We start from the raw sequence: 18,176 nt of genomic DNA on the forward strand, positions 1-18,176 counted from the left end.
AGACACACCCCGACCAGCCTGTGTTGTGAAATCAGACTGTATCAAAGTGCTTTGGACCTGAGACACACCCCGACCAGCCTGTGTTGGTCTGTGTGAAATATTTAACAAAGTAAATCCTGTCGGCCATTTTGAAATGTTTTACTGTTTTACTCAACACTCGCTCTGCTGATGTCACCGTTTGTTTTATTGTATTTACAGTAAAATACTGTAAATGAATCATCTGTTACATTATTACATATTTATTATCACGTTCATCTGCACTAATATCTTATCTAGCCTTGTATATAATAATAATATGATAAATATGTTATATTGTTGTTTAGTGAGAGCACAAACTGTGAGCATACCTGACCAATAAAGGTGATTCTGATTTACTAGAATGACTCCTGACAACAACAGCGAGCTGGAACGTTAATTATCATGATAGGACCCCCCCCCCGCCCCCCCCGCCCCCCACCAGCTGCCATCTTCACTGCTAGTTAACGTGAGCTCGAGCGTCCTGCAGCCGACTGTGAAGTTTGTTGTAAAATCTCCAAAGTAAAATATGAAGCAGAATGTGATGTCCACACATCTGTGGGCCAGCAGGTACCCCCCCCCCCCACCCCCACCCCCCTACCCCCCACCGAGGCATCCCCAGACCAGAAGAGAAATCTAATCCCTCTGGGTCTACCTAATTGGATGTGCCTGGAAATCCTCCAAAGGGAGGCGACCATCAGGCCTCCTGATCAGAGAGTGTCAACATGAAGGTGAACATGAGGTTTAAAGTTAAAACAAGAGTTTCTCTTTTCTTTCAAATATTGAAACGTTTTGTTCAAAGCTGCATGAAGTGGAGGAAAGGTGACCCCCCCCCCCCCCCTCCCCCTCCCCCCCTCAGGTTGTAAGTGTAAACAAACACAGCCGTTATTTCAATCATGTAAAGAATCAGCTGTGATGAGAACTGAGTGAACGCGGAGGGTCGTCTGTGTGATGCTGCAGGAGGACTCTTCTGATTGGCTCATAAACAGAGTGATGTAAACAGTTCTGAATCCACCTGCTCTAAATCCTCTCTCTCACACACACACACACACACACACACACACACACACACACACACACACACACACACACACTGACCTGTCCGTGCTCCGTGCAGCTCCTGCTCCGGTCTGATGCAGCTCACCTGGTGCTCACACTGCTGGAGTCCTGAGTCCGGTTCTGCGTGCAGGAGGAGGCTCTCTCTCTCCCTCTCCCTCTGTCTCTCTCTCTCTCTCTCTCCCTCTCCCTCTGTCTCTCTCTCTCTCTCTCTCTCCCTCTCCCTCTCTCTCTCTCTGTCTCTCTCTCTCTCTCTCTCTCTCTCCCTCTCCCTCTCCCTCTCTCTCTCTCTCCCTCTCTCTCTGTCTCTCTCTCTCTTTCTCTCTCTCTCTCTCTGTGTGTGTGTGTGTGTGTGTGTGTGTGTGTGTGTGTGTGTGTGTGTGTGTGCGTGCTGTACCGGGAGCTGTTGTTGATGCTGTGCTGCAGCAGTGCGCCCCACCCGGCGGGAGGGGCGGGGCTACATCATCATCATCATCATCATCACAACATGGCGCGTTAAAGAGACCAAACACCTCGTGTCGTTGTGATGCGTTTAATGTCAGCAGATAAAACAAAGAAACTCCAGTCCCTTTGTTTTAATTGAACATTTAGTGTGTCAGAAGATTTCATTCAAACTCACTACCCCAGCTGTCACAAGAGGTGACGTCACTGTCTTTGTCTCCTCCGCGGTGTGTGAAACAGCGCCACCCTTTACCATGATCCATGTCGGTCACTCTACGTGGTCAGAGGCGGTACTGCAGCCTGAAGCCTGGCTGAATATTTATATTATATCAGCTTTGATCATTTTTTGAACCAAACTTAGCCTTTGACAGGTCTAATAATTATATATAACCTCTAAAAAAAGACCCCTGAAGTGACACAGGACACCACAGACACCACAGACAGTCATGTTTCTGATACAGGAAGTGAATGAAACCGTGTCACGTTCTGTCTGCGTGTCATAGAGTCAAACAGGCTCACTGGCTTGTTGAGTGGTAAAAGGGATCTAATGGTTCATTTAGTTTTTACAAGCTAACTTTTTTTGTGCTAAGCTAACAAATCCTGGTACTATTTAAGGTTAGTGGCGAACACCTATCATCATAAAAAGAAGGCTATTAGCTCCTAACTTAAATATGAGAGCTAACTAGTCGGGTGTTTTTTTATCCTGTACTGTGCTTGCCTTGTTTGCAGTCCTTTTGCTAAGCTAGGCTAAATACGTATTGTTTATCAGAACGCATCCTGTTTAGCTCTGTGACATCTTTAAAAGTGATCTTTGTCAAATAACAAATTATAGTTATCATAATTATTCTATCTTTGTTTTGTATCTGAGTTTTTGTTGGAGCTAGCAGTTTCCCCTGCTTCCAGTGTTTATGCTAAGCTAGGCTAACACTTCCTTTCCCCGTGTCAGAAACGTTTTCTTGATATGAAATCACAGACCACTCCTCCAGCTGTTAAAGGGTTGTGAATATATTTATTGACTACTTTGCGTTGCGTGAGTCAGATAGTGTACAGGATAAAAACATTAGCCTCACATAGAAATGCAGTGACAGGAAGAGACGCTGTAAACGGGGAATATGGCGTCCTGCAGTAACACTGAAGCTCCACAGGGGGGAGGGGGGCAACAACACAGAGCGGAGGCTCAGATCATGGAGAAGTTTATCCACTGCAGGAAGAAGAGAAAGAAACCAGGTTCAGCTCACAGAGTCCAGGTTCAGGTTTATTAAAACGTGTTAGCAGGTGTGTGTTCTCACCTGGGTGAAGTCGAGCTGGATGGAGCCGCTGTTGTGAGCGTCCAACTTCTGAAAGATCTCTGTGGAAAAATAAAATCAGTTCGTATATTTACAAATATTGCTTTTACATAATCATCCCGGGACAACAATGGGCCACAGGAACCTGGTGGAAAAGGGGCCGGAGTAGGGCAAACCCACATGACCAATCCACAGAGCAGTGAGCTGCGCTGGTCATTTTCTTCACTTTAGCAGATCATAACAGACCTACTTCCTGTCTGTACCCACCGTTTGTGTTTGCTTGTTTTTATACGGCTCTGGAAGTCGACATTTCCACCATGAGCGGCTGAAAATGGACTGCATTGTGTGCAGAACGCAGCGTATTCATTGGCTGACTTCCTGTTCAATATGACAGCTGGCTACCTGTCGTTACGCAGCAGGTCCTGTTAGCATTGTAAGCTAGCCTCCCTGTCGTTACGCAGCAGGTCCTGTTAGCATTGTAAGCTAGCCTCCCTGTCGTTACGCAGCAGGTCCTGTTAGCATGGTAAGCTAGCCTCCCTCCCTAGCATGCACACTGTGGGTGTCATAAAGACTCACTGAACATCATCTCCAGCCTCATCAGACAGCCCACGAAGTTGTCGAAGTCGATGGTCATGTCGGGGTCGGAGTATCGAGCCACCAGCAGCTGGTAGATGGCGTTGTTGAGGGTGAAACCTGGAGGACGACAAATCAAGCTATCAGCATGCTAATGCTAACTCCTCTTAGAACATTATAACACAAAGAACGTGACATCATCCTGCATCAATTCAAAACAAACACTCTCCTCTGATTGGCCGGCTCTCTGGAAGCATTCTGAGGGCAGAACGCTGCAGAGCTTCTCAGAGCTCTCTTCTCAGAGCTCCAGAGCTGGGAGAAGAGAGTCTCTGTAAGAGGTTTCAGCGGCTCACGTAGAGGCTTGATTTGCAAAACAAGCCATTTAGCGCCCTCTGCAGACTCATCCTGGGATTACTCCAACATATGTTTCATGATCTGAAACTTTGCCCACCTTTAAGGTCTCATATTCTTTCTCTAATATGTGTCTCTAGACCGTCTACAAATCCCCCAATCATGAGAAAAGTCCATCCTCTCCGTCTTCTTCCTGCTCCACTTTTCAGAAAATGTGTGCTCAAACAGGCCGTTTGGAGATGTTCCCTTCATGACATCACAAAGGGCAGTAGCCCCTCCCCCAGGTGGGTGACACTCCTACAGCTAGGTGTTTGTTCTGCCCTCTGAGTCTGCCTTCTCACCGTAAACAATAGGACATGGAGCGAGAAAGAACGAATACACCCAAGCCCTTCCAGAAAGGGGGCGTGGTCACACACAGCTCATTTACATATTTAAAGGTACAGACACAGAAACAGCCTGTTCTGAGCAGGGCTGAAATAGAGGGGTTTATAGACATGATCAAATACAGGATCAGAGTGGATTTAGAACAAGAAACTTCACACACATGTTTTGAGGAGCTCTGACACTTATTTAAACTGAAGAAGAGGAGGAGGAGATGTGACAAGTCGACTTTAAGGTAACACTGTTAACGGAACAAAGAGCGCCTGCAGCAGGAAGAAACGTACCGTCAGCTTCAGTCTAAAGACAGTAAAGTGATGAGATCCAGAAGAGCAGCAGAGAGAGAGAGAGAGAGAGACATTAAAGCTTAATGAACAGAAAACACCAGAGGAGGAGGAGGAGGAGATGTTAGAGAACAGAGTTCACACTCATCCTCTCCTCCTGCAGTGAGTCAGCGGGGAAACACTGTGACTCAGTTCCACACAGTTCAATCATGGAGAACAGGAAGCGTGTGACGGCGTGTAGTCAGAGCGGGGGGAGATAAAGCTTGAGAAGAAACATTAGCCGATAACCTTCAGTACAAATGAACGACACATTAATGGAAACCTCTTTGAATCTTTAGTGCCGGGAGGAAGCACTCCCGGTGAGTGTGGCTGGTTGTCGATCTCTGTATGTCAGCCCTGTGATTGGCTGCTGTCCAGGGTGTAACTCCACCTCCCACGCCATGACAGCTGGAATCTGCCCCGGTCCCCGCGACCCCAAACGGGGACAGTGGTGTAGATGGAACCACTGACTGTTTACAGATGGATATATTAGTTACAGTCTGAGGGAGGGGCCTGTTAGAGAGCTCTGGAGGATTACTCTGTCCACCCACTCAGATTAAGTCAACCAATGAGATCCTTTCTAACTCCAGAGAGGTTTGAAGGAAAGTGAAGACAGAGAGAGACAACATGTCCGTCAGTGTGTTGACATGTTGTTTTCAGAAGCAGACCTCATTACACAGACAGCAGAGCAGAGCCTCACACTGACACATGGAGGTCAAAGGTCACATAGAAACACAACAAAGACGCTTACTCTCCTTACTGTCTCTAAAACCTGAAAGAACACTCAGGGAGTCATCTCACCTGTAGATTGTTTGCTCTGGTCTGAATCGTGGACCAGTTTGTTCCATTGTTGCACCTCAAGTTGTTGTAGTAGTGAAAGTCTAACAATTCTACCCATAATGCACTACATGACTGGCGACAGTAGCTGGTTTCATCCAAAACAGCCAATGCTTCCAGCAGTTAGGTCGGATAAAGGATGCTTAATGTTCTAATGACAAACGAACCGCATTCAGATGGGACAGAGACCCACCTTTTCAAGCCATCTCTGTACGGTTGTTTGGTCCCGCCCCCGGGTTTTTGATTGACAGCTTCACACTAGTGCTAACGAGCCGCACTAACTCGGCAAACACACTCGAGTTGGTTTTCAGAAATACAAACAGGTCGTGTGAGAAAACGCTGTCAGGTGCTGAGAAGTCAAATTCTTCTAACCCTAACCTCCAGCTCTGTCAGAGGGTCTCACCTGTGGACTGTCTCACCTGTGGACTGTCTCACCTGTGGACTGTCTCACCTGTGGACTGTCTCACCTGTGGACTTCAGCCTGTATTTGTGCAGTAGAAGAAGAAACAGAGCGTACCTGCGTCTTTGAAGGCGACTCTCATCTCTGGAGTGCTCATCGTCCCCGAGTTATCCGAGTCGTTCTTCTTATAGATGGTCTATAAAGACATGAAAACACAGAGTTGCTGTCGGTGTGTGTCAGCTGGTTCACTCACACACACACACACACACACACACACACACACACACACACACACACACACACACACACACGGGGTCAAAGGTCTTACCAGGTATCTCTGAACCTTCTTCCACAGAGTAGCGAACTCTCCGAGGCCGAGCTTCCCATTTCCACTGTCCTTCTGAGAAGTTAAGGATCAGACCGAGTTTACAGACTCACTCTTCAAAGTTTCTATCTGAACTACAAATAAAGATGGCCGCCATGTCAATGTTTGTTAGCTCCTGAGCTAACGTTAGCATAAACATTGAGCTCATTGAACAGCTGACTGAAGGATACGTCCATCAGGTTCACCATGATCCTGCTGGTCTCCATGCTGAAGCCGTCCGTCTTTATGTCTGTACCTGTGGACACAGACAGGAAGTCAAGGAGGTGAGACAGGTCAACAGGTGAGACAGGAGAACAGGTGAGACAGGTCAATAGGTAAGACAGGTCAACAGGTGAGACAGGAGAACAGGTGAGACAGGTCAATAGGTAAGACAGGTCAACAGGTGAGACAGGTCAATAGGTGAGACAGGTCAACAGGTGAGACAGGAGAACAGGTGAGACAGGAGAACAGGGAGACAGGTCAATAGGTGAGACAGGTCAACAGGTGAGACAGGAGAACAGGTGAGACAGGAGAACAGGTGAGACAGGTGAATAGGTGAGATGGGTTTGACAGGAGAACAGGTGAGGCAGGAGAACAGGTGTGACAGGTCAATAGGTGAGACAGGTGAGACAGGTCAATAGGTGAGACGGGTGTGACAGGTCAACAGGTGAGACAGGTCAACAGGTAAGACAGGTCAACAGGAGAGACAGGAGAACAGGTGAGACAGGAGAACAGGGGAGACAGGAGAACAGGTGAGACAGGTGAGACATGAGAGCAGGTGAGACAGGTCAACAGGAGAGACAGGAGAGACAGGTGAGAATGGTGAGACAGGTCAACAGGAGAGACAGGTGAACAGGTGAGACAGGTCAACAGGTGAGACAGGTCAACAGGTGAGACAGGTCAACAGGGGAGACAGGAGAACAGGTGAGACAGGTCAACAGGTGAGACAGGTCAACAGGAGAGACAGGTCAACAGGTGAGACAGGTCAACAGGTGAGACAAGAGAACAGGTGAGACAGGAGAACAGGGGAGACAGGAGAACAGGTGAGACAGGTCAACAGGAGAGACAGGAGAACAGGTGAGACAGGTCAACAGGTGAGACAGGTCAACAGGTGAGACAAGAGAACAGGTGAGACAAGAGAACAGGGGAGACAGGAGAACAGGGGAGACAGGTCAACAGGTGAGACAGGAGAACAAGTGAGACAGGTCAACAGGTGAGACAGGTCAACAGGTGAGACAGGAGAACGGGAGACAGGTCAACAGGTAAACAGGTGAGACAGGTGAGACAGGAGAACAGGGGAGACAGGTCAACAGGTCAACAGGTGAGACAGGTGAGACAGGTCAACAGGAGAACAGGTGAGACAGGAGAACAGGTGAGACAGGTCAACAGGAGAACAGGTGAGACAGGTCAACAGGTGAGACAGGAGAACAGGTGAGACAGGAGAACAGGGGAGACAGGTGAACAGGTGAGACAGGAGAACAGGGGAGACAGGTCAACAGGTGAGACAGGTGAGACAGGAGAACAGGTGAGACAGGAGAACAGGGGAGACAGGTCAACAGGTGAGACAGGAGAACAGGGGAGACAGGTCAACAGGTGAGACAGGAGAACAGGTGAGACAGGAGAACAGGTGAGACAGGAGAACAGGGGAGACAGGTCAACAGGTGAGACAGGAGAACAGGTGAGACAGGAGAACAGGTGAGACAGGTGAGACAGGAGAACAAGGGAGACAGGTCAACAGGTGAGACAGGTCAACAGGTGAGACAGGAGAACAGGTGAGACAGGAGAACAGGTGAGACAGGTCAATAGGTGAGACAGGTCAACAGGTGAGACAGGAGAACAGGTGAGACAGGAGAACAGGTGAGACAGGTGAGACAGGTCAATAGGTGAGACAGGTTTGACAGGAGAACAGGTGAGACAGGAGAACAGGTGTGACAGGTCAATAGGTGAGACAGGTGAGACAGGTCAATAGGTGAGACGGGTGTGACAGGTCAACAGGTGAGACAGGTCAACAGGAGAACAGGTGAGACAGGTCAACCGGTGAGACAGGTCAACAGGTGAGACAGGAGAACGGGAGACAGGTCAACAGGTAAACAGGTGAGACAGGTGAGACAGGAGAACAGGGGAGACAGGTCAACAGGTCAACAGGTGAGACAGGAGAACAGGTGAGACAGGTGAGACAGGTCAACAGGAGAACAGGTGAGACAGGAGAACAGGTGAGACAGGTCAACAGGAGAACAGGTGAGACAGGTCAACAGGTGAGACAGGAGAACAGGTGAGACAGGAGAACAGGTGAGACAGGAGAACAGGGGAGACAGGTCAACAGGTGAGACAGGAGAACAGGTGAGACAGGAGAACAGGGGAGACAGGTCAATAGGTGAGACAGGTGAGACAGGAGAACAAGGGAGACAGGTCAACAGGTGAGACAGGTCAACAGGTGAGACAGGAGAACAGGTGAGACAGGAGAACAGGTGAGACAGGTCAACAGGTCAACAGGTGAGACAGGAGAACAGGTGAGACAGGTGAGACAGGTCAACAGGAGAACAGGTGAGACAGGAGAACAGGTGAGACAGGTCAACAGGAGAACAGGTGAGACAGGTCAACAGGTGAGACAGGAGAACAGGTGAGACAGGAGAACAGGGGAGACAGGTCAATAGGTGAGACAGGTGAGACAGGAGAACAAGGGAGACAGGTCAACAGGTGAGACAGGTCAACAGGTGAGACAGGAGAACAGGTGAGACAGGAGAACAGGTGAGACAGGAGAACAGGGGAGACAGGTCAACAGGTGAGACAGGTGAGACAGGAGAACAAGGGAGACAGGTCAACAGGTGAGACAGGTCAACAGGTGAGACAGGAGAACAGGTGAGACAGGAGAACAGGGGAGACAGGTGAACAGGTGAGAAAGGTCAACAGGTGAGACAGGTCAACAGGTGAGACAGGTAAAGAAGTGAGTCCACAGTTTTATCGTACGTTTGGCGACGATCTTGTTCAAGATGGTCCTGAGCTCGACCGCAGAGATCTCCATGTCCTGAAACAGGAAACAGCTGTGATGATGATGTCACAGGTGAGATCACCTGAGCTGTGATCATGATGTCACAGGTGAGATCACCTGAGCTGTGATCATGATGTCACAGGTGAGATCACGTTCAGAGCTTAAACTCAGGTTTAAATCTGTTTTTAACCAAATGTTCAAAGAAAGAAAAAATGTACGTCTCCGGCGAGTTTGGTGAAGAGTCCTCGGAAACCTGCGTCCACGTCTTCGTCTGACACCGACTCCTGAACGCAGCACGAACACAGAAACCAGGTTAAAACAGATGTTCATCGTGTCTCCACAGTGACGGTCGTCATGTCAACAGACAAGAAACAGGAAACAGGAAACAGACTGAGGCTCGTTAAAGAGCAGCTGCTGGCGCTCAGTGAGGTCGGCAGGTGAGCTCAGTATAACAGGAGTGTGTGTGTGTGTGTGTGTGTGTGTGTGTGTGTGTGTGTGTGTGTGTGTGTGTGTGTGTGTGTGTGTGTGTGTGTGTGTGTGTGTGTGTGTGTTGTAACATGCATTATCAGGTCTTCACTGTCATCACAAACGGACCAATCAGAGCCTTTCATATGAAAGGGCCATTAAAGCTCCAGCTCATTTTATAACCAAAAGAAATTTTAGAAATTTTAGTGAACAAGCATTTTTTTCAAGTATTACTTGCATTCCTGAGCCAGATCTGGCTCTTACACATTTTTGTAAGACCTTTAATTCTATTTTAAATAAGCCTGCCCCCCTTAAGAGACTAAGGGTAAAAAATAGATCAAACCCCTGGGTTATCAAATGAGCTACACAACAGAGACAAAGCATGGCAACAAGCCAGAGAGACTAACTCAGTGAGTGACTGGCAGCACTGGCAGCAGAACGCTCAGAAACAAATGCTCTGGGTTAATAAAGAAAGCGAAATCAAATTACTTCATCACCTCACTAACTAACAATGAAAACAACCCCTCACAATTTTGGAAAATAGTGAACTCGCTGAAATCCAACTCAGTTTCATCCCTTCCTCAGTATATTGTCACTAAAAATGGACTTGTTTCTGACCATCAAGCCATGGCTCATAACTTTAATCAGCATTTCATTGATGTAGGACATTCTTTTGTGGATGCAAATATGACTGGATGTCTCAATGAACAGCCTCAAGATGACTGCTTAAGGCAGAATGTTAGAGCCTTTTATTCCTTTCGGGAATTTACAGAGAAGAGGTACTAACCTCATTACTTACTATAAATACTAAGAAATCTATGGGGGAGGATCAACTTGAACCGCGTATCATTGGACTGGTCGCCTCGTTTATTGTGAAACCATTAACATATATTTTTAATTTATCCCTTTCAACTGGGATAATTCCCAAATTTGGAAAGCGGCACATGTCTTACCACTAAACAAAGGGGGGGACCCAAGTGATTTTAACAAGTGCCGACCCATCTCTAAACTTTCTTACTTGGCGAAGGTCTTTGAATCAATGGTAAATCAGCAACTGCGCGATTTCTTAAATGAAAATAACATTCTTACTCCCCATCAATCAGTATTCCGACCAGGCCATGGTACAATATTGGCAGCAACCCTTCATTTACTTGTCCAAGGCATTTGATACAGTCGACCAGCCTATTTTGTTTAGTAGATTGTCATCTTTTGGATTTGATGAGACTGCATTGAACTGGTTCCACAACGACTTAACTAACAGAACCCAAGCAATAGTTATGGATAATGTAAAGTCCCCCTTCATGGAGATCTACAAAGGAGTACCTCAGGGATCTATCCTTGGACCAATTCTATTTACAATGTATATAAATAGTATTGCAGAAAATATTGAAAACTGTAAAATTCACCTGTATGCTGACGATGCAATATTATATGCCATTGCGCCCTCCAATACTCAAGCCCTTTCATTGCTACAGACCGATTTTAACTCTTTCCAGCAAACTCTTGTTCATCTTAAAATGAAACTGAACCCCAAAAAACTAAATATATGATCTTCTCAAGACAAAATGTTGAACCCATTAATGCCACATTGTCAACAGTAGACAATATAAACATTGAGTATGTTCAACAGTTGGTGAACAAGAGACTGCCTTTAGTGTTGCTGCATCCAGTACGTGGAATGACCTTCAGAGGATAGCTAAGTTGCCCTCTCTTGTTTCATACAGTGTTTTTAAAGACCTCGTGTCCAAACTACCTCAGGAAGGAAACTGCAACTGTTTCACAATGTGAATTCATTTAAATGGACATGGTTTACATGTGTGATTATGTGTTTCAGTGTCTAGATGCTGTTATTGTTAACTGTTAATATATTTATATTTGTGTTGTTTTTATTTTTGTACTGCTGCAGGGCGACCCTCGGTGTCAGTGGGTCCTCCCTGCTAAAATAAAGGATGAATAAAAAAAATAAAAACTATATCGTCCTGTGGCATCTCTGTAATATACATCTTTACTCACATCCTCCAGTTCAGCGCTGACGGGGTCGTCACAGGGTCTGAAGGGACACACACACACACACACACACACACACAGGTTAAAAAAAACACACACACACACAGATTAAAAAACACACACACACACACACACACACACACACACACACACACAGGTTAAAAAAAACACACACACACACACACAGGTTAAAAAACACACACACACACACACACACACACACACACAGGTTAAAAAACACACACACACACACACACACACACACACACACACACAGGTTAAAAAAAACACACACACACACAGGTTAAAAAACACACACACACACAGGTTAAAAAACACACACACACACACACACACACAGGTTAAAAAAAACACACACACACACACACACACACACCCACACACCCACACACACACACACACACACACACACACACACACACACACACACACACACACACACAGGTTATAAAACACACACACACACACACACACACACACACACACACAGGTTATAAAACACACACACACACACACACACTCTCACATGGTCTCTGACTGCTTCTCAGAGAAGACCCGGATGCAGAAGTCTCCGTTGAGGTGCGGGTCGAAGGTGGACGGGATGATCAGGTATTCTCCGGGCGGCAGCTTGAAGCGGGTGCTGACCTCTCTCAGGTTGACGAAGGTCTCGGATCTCGCCGTCTGAGCGTGCGTCAGGAAGAAGTTCTTATCCAGGTGAACCTGCTTCTGCCCGTGGAACTGGAGGGGGGGGGGGGGGGTAGAGTTTTAGTACTAAACCTTTATGCAGTCCTGATCTGACTGTCATGTGTCTGAACATCATTTTCCTCTATGACATCATCTCGCCCGCAGAGAAGTGGAACAGGAAGGATGCATTCAAGGCCTGTTGTAAAACTCTTTCTGGTGGTGTGTTCAAGGACCCTCTGACATCACAGTTATAACGATGAGCTAATCAGACCTCTTTGGTTTTTTATACATGTTAAAAACAGTAAAAACAGGCTTTTTAGAATGGGTGTGTATGTGACTTCCTGTGCTTCTGCAGCCAGCCTCTAGTGGACACTCCAGGAACTGCAGGATTTTACACTTCACAATAAAGGAGGATGTGTGGAGTCAGACTTTGACCTGAAGGGGTCATCAGGGTCCAGAGCTCACCTGTTGTGGAAGCTGATGAAAAGAAGATGGAGGTTAGTCTTGGAAGTGGACCAGAATCAGAACAGATCATCAGGGTTCTTTTTAAGTGTCCTCGGGTCTCACCTCGTAGATGGCGAACCCCACCGTGTGCATGTCCTCGCCTTGTTTCCGGAGCTTCCTGCGGTTCTTCTGGATCAGACCGACCACAAAGCTGCAGCCCACCTCCCCATCGCCGGGGTCGTCGTCCTCCTCCTCCAGGCGGATCACAAACTGAGGGTTGGTCCAGAACGTGTCTGCATAATGAAACAGCTTCTGTTTACATCAGGGTCCGGGTCCACCAACACCTGATCCACCATCAGGACCCGTCCACATGTTCAGGGTCTCATCGGGGGGGGGGGGGGGGGGGGGTCTAAGTCCCCGCCACGATACTTATTCTTACTTCATACAAACTCAACTGCAACTTGTATTCATGGTTCCAGTACTAACAGGGATGGTTCCTGTACTAACAGGGATGGTTCCTGTACTAACAGGGATGGTTCCTGTACTAACTGGGCTGGGTCCAGTACTAACTGGGCTGGGTCCAGTACTTACAGGGATGGTTCCTGTACTAACAGGGATGGTTCCTGTACTAACTGGGCTGGTTCCAGTACTAACTGGGCTGGGTCCAGTACTTACAGGGATGGTTCCTGTACTAACAGGGATGGTTCCTGTACTAACTGGGCTGGGTCCAGTACTAACTGGGCTGGGTCCAGTACTTACAGGGATGGTTCCTGTACTAACAGGGATGGTTCCTGTACTAACTGGGCTGGGTCCAGTACTAACTGGGCTGGGTCCAGTACTAACAGGGATGGTTCCTGTACTAACAGGGATGGTTCCTGTACTAACTGGGATGGTTCCAGTACTAACAGTGATGGTTCCTGTACTAACTGGGCTGGATCCAGTACTAACAGGGATGGTTCCTGTACTAACTGGGATGGTTCCAGTACTAACAGTGCTGGTTCCAGTACTTACAGGGATGGTTCCAGTACTAACTGGGCTGGGTCCAGTACTAACAGGGATGGTTCATGCACTAACTGGGCTGGTTCCAGTACTTACAGGGATGGTTCCTGTACTAACAGGGATGGTTCCTGTACTAACTGGGCTGGGTCCAGTACTTACAGGGATGGTTCCTGTACTAACAGGGATGGTTCCAGTACTAACTGGGCTGGTTCCAGTACTTACAGGGATGGTTCCTGTACTAACAGGGATGGTTCCTGTACTAACTGGGCTGGGTCCAGTACTTACAGGGATGGTTCCTGTACTAACAGGGATGGTTCCTGTACTAACTGGGCTGGGTCCAGTACTTACAGGGATGGTTCCTGTACTAACAGGGATGGTTCCAGTACTAACTGGGCTGGTTCCAGTACTTACAGGGATGGTTCATGCACTAACAGGGATGGGTCCAGTACTAACAGGGATGGTTCCAGTACTTACAGGGATGGTTCCTGTACTAACTGGGATGGTTCCAGTACTAACTGGGCTGGGTCCAGTACTTACAGGGATGGTTCCAGTACTAACTGGGATGGTTCCAGTACTAACTGGGATGGTTCCAGTACTAACAGGGATGGTTCATGCACTAACTGGGCTGGTTCCAGTACTTACAGGGATGGTTCCTGTACTAACAGGGATGGTTCCAGTACTAACAGTGCTGGTTCCAGTACTTACAGGGATGGTTCCAGTACTAACTGGGCTGGGTCCAGTACTAACAGGGATGGTTCCAGTACTAACTGGGATGGTTCCAGTACTAACTGGGATGGTTCCAGTACTAACAGGGATGGTTCATGCACTAACTGGGCTGGTTCCAGTACTTACAGGGATGGTTCCTGTACTAACAGGGATGGTTCCTGTACTAACTGGGCTGGGTCCAGTACTTACAGGGATGGTTCCTGTACTAACAGGGATGGTTCCAGTACTAACTGGGCTGGTTCCAGTACTTACAGGGATGGTTCATGCACTAACAGGGATGGGTCCAGTACTAACAGGGATGGTTCCAGTACTTACAGGGATGGTTCCTGTACTAACAGGGATGGTTCCTGTACTAACTGGGCTGGGTCCAGTACTTACAGGGATGGTTCCTGCAGCCCCCTGCTGTGGATCCTCTCCTCCAGGTGCCATCGAACTTGCTGACACTCCAGTGTTTGATGGAGTCGTCGTCGATGGCGTCGGGGGTCAGAGTGCACACCTCAATACGAGAGTAGTGACGCAGGAACTCGTTGTAGGACATCCTGCAGAGACAGGAGAGAGTGCTCAATCTGCAGCTGCATCACCAACACAGTCAGCAGCACAGCTGACCCGATCTTTATAGTTTGGATGTTAACCTACCAGACTCTCCGTCCTCTGCGTTGGCGTGGGGACAGTCTCCCTGCACATAGTTCCACTCTGATGATCTGTAAGAACATAAAAACAACACGTTATCATGATACCAAACTGGAAGTAGCAGCTCAGGCTCCAGCATGTAAGTGTTGCTATGGTTACCCGTCGCTCCAACGCTCCCGTCCACTCCACCTGACCCCACGGGTTCCTCACCCTCACCAGCTTCTCCTGCCGGCCGCGGAAGTTCACCTGAAAAACACCAGGACAACGCTTAATCCTCTTCCTGTTTCACATCATCAACTCTCATTTTCCTTTGAGGAAGTGATGTCACCTCTACGGCGCCGGTCAGTGAGTAGGCGTGGCCTTTGACCAGCTTCTGACGAGTGACGGCCTCTGAGTCTGAAGCCGCTGGTAATCTACAGAGAGGAAACAACATGGAGTGTTTATCTTCATTTGGTGCTGATGAGTAGCTCAGATCATGACTTATAGAATTAGACTCTGTTGTGTTTCTCTGCAGACTCACGTCGATGGAGCAGCCCAGCAGCGCTCCTGCTTCCAACGCCTTCTTGACGATGTAGAACAGGTTGGATGGAGGTTTTTGGAGGTCGTAATTCTCAGCGATGCTCCAGTGAAATCCTCAAAACCCTCAGTGGTGGAGCCTCCAGACAGAGCCTCATAGCAGCCGTTCACTCTGTGACCGAAAATACAGAACATTAAAGAGAGCCTGTGTCATGTGTGGAAGCTACACCTTCACAGGTGTGTAGTGCAGTGAGGGTTTGCAGGAACTTATCTCAGTTTTTTTTTGTGATATTCTTGTATTGGTGGATATTCTCGTATAAATCAGACAATCTGTGTTTCGTTCATCAACTGCTGGCACTCCACGCTGATGTTGGGGTGAGCTAGCACAAGTCAGTTACTGCTCGCATCAAATTTAAAAACTCTGCTGCTCGCTTACAAAACAGCGACAAAAACGTCTCCTCCTTACTTTAACTCTCTGATCCAGGTCTACACTCCCTCCCCCCCACTACGCTCTGCCAATGAAAGGCTTCTGATCCAACCTTCACAACAGGGTCCTAAGTCTCTGACTAGACTCTTCTCCTCTGTCGCCCCCCGTGGTGGAATGAACTTCCAAACTCCATGTGATCTGCAGAGTCCCTCTCACCTTTAAGAAAAAGCTAAAGACCAGCTCTTTCATGATACCTACTAACTTAATGATGATGGTCTCCATATTATTGATGATGATGATGGTAATGACGATGTTTTTGTTTGATAACGACGACTTATAAGATGGTTTCTATACTGATTAGAGCTCTCAAGAACTGCCCTCAATGTTGTGCTTTGCCTCTGGTCACTTCCTGTCAGCACCTGTGTGTCCAATCAGACTCAAAGCTGATCATTTGCTCTTACTGACCATTGTTCCTTTTTTCTAGATCCTTGCTTGTGTTGTTCTTACTCTCTGATGTACGTCGCTTTGGATAAAAGTGTCTGCTAAGAGAATTGTAGAATAGTAGATTTGTATAAGTCAGCTAGTTCCATAAAGGTCAATTAGCCGAATAAAAAAACATCTTCCATCACTGCTACCACAAACAGAATCCGAAGGGAGAGTTAGCAGACGTTTGCTAACCTATCGCGTCTCTTTAGCTCCACTAAACTGGACAAACTAGTGGTGACGTAATGGCGTCTGCACTTGTTAAAAACAACCTTCAGTCTGAATGAGGGTTTAGTCCCAGCTCTCTCTTACTTGGCGTAGGCTTTCTCCAGCAGGGCACTCCAGAACTCCTTCCCTCTGCAGAGTGGACAAACATCAGCTCGCCGTCTTTAACGGGCAGACGGTCATCGATCACCACGTCCACCCACTCACCAAACTGCCAGAACTACAGAGAGAGAGAGAGAGGGAGACAGAGAGAGACAGAGACAGAGAGAGACAGAGAGAGAGAGACAGAGAGAGACAGAGAGAGAGACAGAGAGACAGAGGGAGAGAGAGAGAGAAAGGGGAGAGAGAGACAGAGAGAGAGAGAGAGAGAGAAGAGAGAGAAAGGGAGAGAGAGACAGAGAGAGAAAGGGAGAGAGAGACAGAGAGAGAGAGACAGAGAGAGAGAGGGAGAGAGACAGAGAGAAAGGGAGAGAGAGAGAGGGAGAGAGGACAGAGAGAGAGAGAGACAGAGAGAGAGAGACCAGAGAGAGACAGAGAGAGAGACAGAGAGACAGAGGGAGAGAGAGAGAGAAAGGGAGAGAGAGACAGAGAGAGAGAGAGAGAGAGAGAGAGAGAAAGGGAGAGAGAGACAGAGAGAGAAAGGAGAGAGAGACAGAGAGAGAGAGACAGAGAGAGAGAGGGAGAGGAGACAGAGAGAAAGGGAGAGAGAGAGAGGGAGAGAGACAGAGAGAGAGACAGAGATGAGAGAGGGAGAGAGAGAGAGAGACAGAGAGAGAGAGACAGAGAGAGACAGAGAGAGAGACAGAGAGTACAGAGGGAGAGAGAGAGAGAAAGGGAGAGAGAGACAGAGAGAGAGAGAGAGAGAGAGAGAGAGAAAGGGAGAGAGAGACAGAGAGAGAAAGGGGAGAGAGAGACAGAGAGAGAGAGAGACAGAGAGGAGAGAGGGAGAGAGACAGAGAGAAAGGGAGAGAGGAGAGAGAGAGAGACAGAGAGACAGAGAGAGAGAGGAGAGAGAGAGAGAGACAGAGAGAGAGAGGGAGAGAGAGAGAGACAGAGAGAGAGAGAGAGAGAGAGAGAGAGAGAGACAGAAAGAGAGAGACAGAGAGAGGGAAAGAGAGAGAGACCAGAGAGAGAGAGAGAGAGAGAGAGAGAGACAGAGAGAGACAGAGAGAGAGAGATAGAGAGAGAGAGAGACAGGAGAGAGAGAGACAGAGAGAGACAGAGAGAGAGACAGAGAGACAGAGGGAGAGAGAGAGAGAAAGGGAGAGAGAGACAGAGAGAGAGAGAGAAGAGAGAGAGAGAGAAAGGGAGAGAGAGACAGAGAGAGAAAGGGAGAGAGAGACAGAGAGAGAGAGACAGAGAGAGAGGGAGAGAGAGACAGAGAGAAAGGGAGAGAGAGAGAGGGAGAGAGACAGAGAGAGAGACAGAGAGAGAGAGGGAGAGAGAGAGAGAGACAGAGAGAGAGAGGGAGAGAGAGAGAGACAGAGAGAGAGAGAGAGAGAGAGAGAGAGACAGAAAGAGAGAGACAGAGAGAGG

General features: G+C 47.8%; 1 pseudogene; it reads right to left on the reverse strand.

Annotated features, from left to right (window-relative positions):
- Positions 1–2,501: 2,501 nt before the first annotated feature.
- Positions 2,502–18,176, reverse strand: part of LOC109976498 (calpain-2 catalytic subunit-like) — a 17,019-nt pseudogene continuing 1,344 nt past the window's right edge.

Source organism: Labrus bergylta, chromosome 1, assembly GCF_963930695.1.
Source record: "Labrus bergylta chromosome 1, fLabBer1.1, whole genome shotgun sequence".
NCBI classification, from domain to species: domain Eukaryota; kingdom Metazoa; phylum Chordata; class Actinopteri; order Labriformes; family Labridae; genus Labrus; species Labrus bergylta.